The sequence below is a fragment of the Mya arenaria genome, chromosome 9 (assembly GCF_026914265.1).
Source record: "Mya arenaria isolate MELC-2E11 chromosome 9, ASM2691426v1".
NCBI classification, from domain to species: Eukaryota; Metazoa; Mollusca; class Bivalvia; order Myida; family Myidae; genus Mya; species Mya arenaria.
Window position 1 is genome coordinate 73359068 of NC_069130.1, and position 7896 is coordinate 73366963.

At 35.3% G+C, this 7896-nt stretch overlaps 1 long non-coding RNA gene across 1 annotated transcript; it reads right to left on the minus strand.

The window, feature by feature from the left end:
* Window positions 1-3435: 3435 nt before the first annotated feature.
* On the minus strand, window positions 3436-7418 carry LOC128203480 (uncharacterized). The gene is made up of 3 exons (XR_008255954.1): window positions 6465-7418; window positions 5080-5294; window positions 3436-3731 (listed from the first exon to the last, which is right to left on the minus strand). It is a non-coding gene; the product is annotated as an uncharacterized LOC128203480 (long non-coding RNA).
* Between the last annotated feature and the right edge of the window lie 478 nt (window positions 7419-7896).

Sequence of the window (7896 nt, forward strand, 5' to 3'; positions counted from 1 at the left end):
TACTTGATGTTCGCAATAATTTAATTCAATCTTTGATAATTGCAATCAATTAACTCACTGGGGATGTAGATGCATGTTTCTTTGTGCAAACTTTTATAGTAAATCACAAAGGCATTATAACAACCAAAATATTAACATTTAAGGAACTTTTTCCAGTCTGCAATATTGTGACCTCGTATAGATATAAAAATAAATAAATATTTTGTAATAATTGGCATTTTATTGACTTTTCAGATCTGGGAGTTTTCAACAGACAAGAGGACCTGGATATTCTGCTACATGTGACACTGACGCAAACTGTGTTGTACTTTTACATCAATATGGCATTATAAAAATGTTTGGACTCATATGCCATTGCTTGAATCAAAATTAAATTGATAATAAATTTATATAACTCTGATATCTATTTTTTCCTCAAACACTTACTTATTAGAACTGTTAAAACAAAAAAAAAGTTGAGACTCCAAAATTATTGTCTTTTAACTTCTCAAAAGTGAATACTATATAATCCTTATGAGTATATGAAATATCAACTGTGGAGTTATTGGGAGGACAATATGAATTTAATTATATATTGGAAGTAAGCTCCATCAGGAAATACTCGAGTAAGTTTAATGAGGATCTGATGGAAAATAGCTTCAGACCACTTGTTATATTAAAAAGGGCCATAACTCCAAAGAGAAAGTTTTGTTAATATTGTATGTTGAATGGTCAAGTCAGAGAGAGAAAAATGTCAAGGTAACAGGTGTCAATGGCTCAATGCTCAAGTACTGGTAACAAAGAGGCTTAGCCATGCATGCATGGCAAAGGGGCTTTGCCATGCATGCATGGCAAAGGTGGGTTTGTTCATGTATAAGTAATGAAAAGTTTATTGTCAACAAAGGAGGCTTAGCCATGCATGCATGGCAAAGGTAAGTTTGTACAGGTACTCAATAAAACAGGACCACAAATGTATGAACCAAGGGTATTATCAATTTTCAACTTCATATCTATACTGAAAAATACCTTCTTATCTTAGATTTTATGACTTGTACTCATACATTGGCCGAACCAAGAAAATGTTAATGAAACTGCACGTTCTATATTTAATGTCATATTCCGACTTCAGATAATAGACTGTTATTTGTATATAATGGAAGAATGTGCAATATATGACAGGTGAGCGATTCAGGGCCATTTGGCCCTCTTGTTTTCTTTGATAATAAAAGTGAAAACAATTCTGCATGGTGCTGTGGCATCATACCATGAAAAAAACTAATATCTTCAAAATTTGTATTCTAGTTTGTTTTTATTATTGTGGAAATAAATTTGCATGGTGCTGAAGAAAAAAATAATGTCCTAAACTTCAAACCTGAGGCATTAATTAGCTTGCCATGTTGTCAAAAATATCTGGACAATTGAATGAAATATGCATGGACCGAAATGACAGCTGGTTTTATATTGACAAAAGATGCCTTTGAGGCAGTTTTAAGATTATGACCATTCAAAGTATGAGGGTAGTTGGTACAGTTTTCAATCATATTCGGATGATGAGGCCATCCTTTAAATATTGAATGTTTGCTGTAACGCGACCGACTCACGAAATTACCGCGACTCAACTTTTTTTTAGGCCCTCCAGGACGAAATTTTTTTTTCGCATCTCCGAGCGTACGGAAAATAATCTTTCCGCTCATTATATTTTCTTTCCGCTCATTATTTTCCTTCGGCTCATTTATATTACGTCATGCGGTTGACTTTTGTTTTTATCGACAAAATGGCCGACGAAGGCGAGCGTGTAACCTTTGCGGTTACAGTTATCGAGAAAAAGGGGCCTGAAACCATATTCCATGCTCGAAACTCCATTAGAAAATTCAGCACAAAAGAGTCCTGGTTTGATGTTTGCCCAACTGACTGCTACTGTCTCGCCTGGTTTGTCTAGCCTGACTAATCATGAGCAATCAAAATGATGTAAGCTTTACTTTAACATGGTATATCATAGGTCAGCCCAAAATCCAGGTTTACAACACATTCATGGGTCATGATTTGTACATGATTTCTACAGCATTTTGGTCCCTCTTGCTGTTCTCAGTTACTGATAGGAGTATGGGAACTTTATAGAACTGGTAAACAACTCAGGATGACTGAGATTGCCCAGGAACATTGTGAGTAGGTTTCTAAAAATGTTACTCAAACAAAGCCAATAAACAAAAATGATGCAATGCATTAGACTTTATTAACAGGAAATTTATTTTGGATGTTCATTATAAATACCAAATTTATTATTATAATGTTCTGTAACTATTTATATTGTAATCCTAAGAGTTTGTTGTACAACTATGTAGACACACTGATGAAGTATCTAAGTCTGTGTCCATGGGATCTGTCCAAATGAGGATGATGGAATGAGACATGTCTGATGATAGTCATCACACTGTACTACATGATAATGGATTAATGGATGAGGTTTGTCCAAAATGAAGTGTCAAGCAATCTGAAATGATAAGAAACTTATTTACTGAGTAATTTAAGGCACACAATGGGAAAAAAAATCCCTACCTACCTACTCACTGTAAAAATGATGGGTAGCGTTACAGCAAACATACAATTTTTTAAGGATGGCCTGGCTGAAATTTTCTGATAAAAATGTACCATCTTAGCAGCAGGGAATAAGTAAATGACATAGTTTTAATGACCAATATTTCAATTGTGACCTTGACCTCCAAATTCAAAGGGGTCATGTACTGGTCAACCCCAACATAAAGGTCATGTTTGAAGGCCATGGGTGCAGGCTTTGACGAGTTGTCACAAAGGCAACCTTTTTGCGTTCAACATCTCTTTGACAAATCAATTGGTCTCACTTACTGGTCAGACCCAACCTCAAAGTCAAGTTGTTGAAGGGCCATGTGTGCAGGCTTCGTCCAGTTAGTATTAGTACAACCTTCAAGCATTCAAGGTCACTGTGACCTTGACTTTTGACCCAATGACCCCTTAAATCAATACGGGTCATCTAGCCTACGGGTCATCAAGCATCTTAGCCTCCATGTTAAGTTCGAGGGCCATAGGTGCAGGCATTGACGGCTTATCACTCAGACATGCTTTGTCACCTTCCTGTTCAAGGTCACTGTGACCTTTGACCCGATGACCCCTAAAATCAAAAGTGGTCATCTACTGGTTAAGCCCAACTTTCATGTCAAGCTTGAATACAGGTTTAGTAATTGTGGAGTTATCACCCGGAAAAGCTTTGGTCTAATGGCAGACAGACGGACGTACCGGCCAACAAGTGCAAAGCAATATACTCCTCTTCTTTGAAGGGGGCATAATAAATTGAAATTGATTAAATATTTATGTTTATTATGTTAATTAACTTACACTACATACAACAAGTACCATTTTGATATTTTCAAACACTCATTTGGATATGAACATGGGTTTTGATCTGATGATTAACAGGAACGTACATAGTGATGTTCCCTTCTATCAATTCTAAATTAAAATAACCAAGAGAAATAAACATGTTTTCACTGCACCATGAATAAATATGTCAAACAAATAAATGTCAAGTTATTCAAGATTAATTTCACACTGTTCTTTTGATGATTTAAGTGCATTCCTGACTGCAGGTTTTTCACATTTTCCCACACAGTTATTTCATATTGGCCTTACAAGGTCAGATCTTCAGTTGGGTCTTCATTGCTGGACACTATCTCGTTATCTCCACAGAAAACACACTGGTGCAAATTTCACCGCAACACCTGCAAAAGAAGATATTATAATTTAACTGCATCAATATTCAATAATTTTTTATTGGATTTCAGAAATGTTTTTGTTTAAAAAGGTTTATACAAATTGATGCATTTTTTCAATTTAATGCATTATCATGCTGGACTCTGACATTGATGGTTAAAACAAAAAAGACATATGATTTGTGTACAGATTAAGCATTATTTATTATAAATGTGTTCTTTAATTAATAGATAATATGGCAACAACTTCCCCAGTTAAAAAGGGCCTAAATAATGCTTACATTTGTATATCTACAGCTTAACCATTTGCATTTCTTTTGCTTTGATCATTTAAGTTAAACACAGTGAAACTGCGTTCCCTCGAACAAGCGGTCGCTCGAGAACCGGCGTTCCCTCGAGGTCGGAGTTTGGTCCTGAACTTTTTTCCTTCTATTTTCATATAAAATATACTCAAGCTGCCTCGAAACCTAATTATGTCGAGCAATATCCTCGGTCCCAAGTACACAAATCATGCACAAAACCTTATTGCTCCCTCGAGGACATAATTTCACACTTTTTTCCGAACGCGTGTTCCAAAATAAACAAACATTTGCTAGGAGTTAAAATTTTCGCAAGTTGTAAAAATTGCAATGACAGTTGAAAGGCAATTTGATAAGGTGTGAAAAACCTTTTTCATTGTTAACGCATGAACGATATTAGTTGATATGGGCATTTGAGATGATAATTATGAGAAGTTAATGATTATAAAGAAGTTAATTGTGAGAAATTTAAATGAGTAATAAAAATATGAATAAAACACTACCATATTCAATTCAACATCAGATTGAACAGTTTCGCGAAACCGACATCTTGTCACAAGATGCGCCAATCAACAATCCTTGATTTTGCGAAACTTAAATCTGACTAATGCCACGACATATACTGTGATACATATGTTGCTTGTTACGAAAAATGTGCTTTTTTGTTAAAATAAACATTTCTATTTATTCATTTATTGTTTTTTTTTTTCTTTTGTGTTTTACATTTAGTTTAAGACAAACTTTGAACATATTAGCGATTTCCACAACGCAACACATAATCGGTGTCTTGGTAAACAGTCTGTTTGACGACTTCAAACTTAAAATACACTGAAAGATATTTCATATCAAACTGGAAAATTGAAAATCGGGTCTTTCGAAACATCGGTTCCCTCGAGGTTTTGGCTCGGTCCCTGGCGACCTTGAGCGATCGCAGTTTTACTGTAATGCATTAAAATTAGAAATATATTTTTGGGCATCAATCTATAGTGTATGCCTTCAATCTTGAAATGCTATATTTATAAAACAAAATATAAACAAAGATTTTGATTATCACATACCTGCATAGTAAGTGGTCTCGTCTCCATAACTTCTCAGAAATGCTCTTTATGACAAAAAAAGTGCTGGTGTAATTGGCTGGGGAATAGTGCTGCCCAAACCAACAGCGCAATTCTTCCTTCGGGGGGAACCAGCTCCTCAATATGGTTTCTGTTATGGCTGTGATAACTGTATGTAACACGCCTTTTTCTACTTTCCAGAGAATGAATCTTCCAATCTAAATAACAAATTTAAAAACAAATTTATATATATGCATGTAATGTTGTTAAAAAAACAACCATTTAGGTGCCATAAAACTATAAAAATATTAGGTGAGAATTGAACCAAATTAAAAGATTTAGTCATTTAAAGCTACACTCTCACAGAATTACTGTTTTTTTGTCCTGGAATGACCAATATTTTGCGTAAATATCTGCAAACCAGTGATATAAGACTGCTATCAAAATATCAGATTGCAGACTTTCATATTTCAGGTTGAAAACTAATGTTTTATGGCTTAAAGCAGTACTAACGGTTTATGAAATATGCATAAAACATCATATTTGGAACTTAAATATAAACAATTTCTGATTAATTTATCATCAGCAATCTTATATGAATGGTTTACATGCATTTTCACATAAAATGGCTTGTTCCAAGACAATTAATAAAGTTGTCAAAAAACATTAAATCTAAGAGAGTGCTGCACTCTCAGTCACAGATTGGAGGTTTTGACAACTTGTTTTACTTTTGGGTTTGGAATAAGCTAATGGAAAGCAGTATGAAAACTGATGATATAAGACTGCTGACAAAAGATAAGATCATGGTTTTTATATTAACATTCGTAACTAATGCTTTTATGGTTAAAAACATAACTAACTCTTTGCTATAAATAATGAGATTTTTGGCATAGAACATCATCTTTTGACCGTATTAAAATAAAAAAAGAGCGATCCAATATTTTCAGTTGTCTTTTTTGACTGAATTAAATGAAAAACAACGATCCACTTTTTCCAGTTGTCTGTTATGACCAGTGTTAAGAAATTCGCATAAAAATAATTCATTCCAAAACCAAGAAATAAAAAAAGAAGTTGTTAAAACAGTCAATCTGTGAGAGTGCAGCTTTAACATTTAAAGTGATATGCATTATCAGCCAAGTGCAGACCTATTCACATCCTGGCTACACAACTAGTGCATTCAGATCAGCTTTACTGATTTGAACCAGGGACATTTACACTGGTAGACTAGCATTTTACCATTCTGTGCTGGCCAGTAAAGTCCTCAATTTAATAAGATTTCAAAATGTATATACTATTGTTCTTTATTTTTTGCCAACTCTGTTTCAACTGAACTTTCTAAATGAATAAGAAATTTCAAAAATAATTGCAATATCTCTGGCAGCAAATACCTGCATTTATGTGTTTCTTGTGCAATCTGTCAGCTTTGGTAGGCTCAGGTTTCATTTCATCCATCTCAATACTTATAACTTCTAGTCTGATGTATTGCCATCCAATTTTTAGCTCCACTGGCCGAAGGCCATGGAGCTTATGTCGTCACAGATTGTCCGTCGTGAGTGCGTGCGTGCGTGCGTGCGTGTGTGCGTGCGTAAACTTTTACTTTAAACGACATCTCCTCTGAAACTGATAAGCGGATTTTGACAAAACTTCACAGGAATGTTCCTTTGGTGGTCCTTTACCAAAATTGCTCAAATGGTTCCGGTCCATTGCACAATATGGCCGCCAGAGCTAAAAATAGCAAAATCTTTAAACGACATCTCCTCTGAAACGGTTCGGCAGATTTTGATGAAACTTGACAGTAATGTTCCTTGGGTGGTCCTTTATTAAAATTGCTCAAATGGTTCTGGTCCATTGCACAATATGGCCGCCACAGCTAAAAATAGCAAAATCTTTAAACGACATCTCCTCTGAAACGGATAGGCAGATTTTGATGAAACTTGACAGAATTGTTCCTTGGGTGGTCCTTAACCAAAATTGCTCAAATGGTTCCGGTCCGCTGCACAACATGGCTGCCAGGGCAAAAAAATAGAAAAACCTTTAAAGAACATCTTCTCAGAAACCGATGATCAGATTTTGATGAAACTTAACAGAAATGTTCCTTGGACGGTCCTTTATCAAATTTGCTTCAATGGTTTCGGTCCACTGCACAAGATGGCCCCCAGAGGTAAAAATAGAAAAACCTTTAAACGACTTCTCCTCAGAAACCGATGATCGTATTGCAATGAAACTTGACAGAAATGTTACTTGGGTAGTCCTTAACCAAAATAGCCCAAACAGTTCTGGTCTGCTGCACAACATGGGCACCAGAGCTAAGAATAGAAAAAAACGTTAAACTACATCTTCTCAGAAACCGATTATCAGATTTTGATGAAACTTTACATAAATGTTCATCGGGATGCCCTTTAACCAAAATTGCCCAAATGGTTCCGGTCCGCTGCACAACATGGCTGCGAGAGTTAAAAATAGAAAAACCTTTAAGGACTTCTCGTCCGCAGTCTTCACGAAAAACATTTTAACCTACTAGCCAGTTGGACTAGCATAATGGCATATTTTACTAGTCCGAATGACAATCTAGTAGTCCGACTATTTTGCCACATTATAAAACTGTATGCTTGAGGTAAATACCTATTTCAATTGAGCAGCTTGCAGTTTGAGTAAACATTTCTTTATTATGATGCTCATGCAGTGATAGGGAGTGACATCCTTCTGTTGGGAATAGTGCTCCTTGTTTTTCAAAACCTATGGGTACTATGTAAAAACAAAAGGCATCTTGCTTGAATAGACTGTAATAATATCAACATGGTTAGAAAAGAAATGCCATGC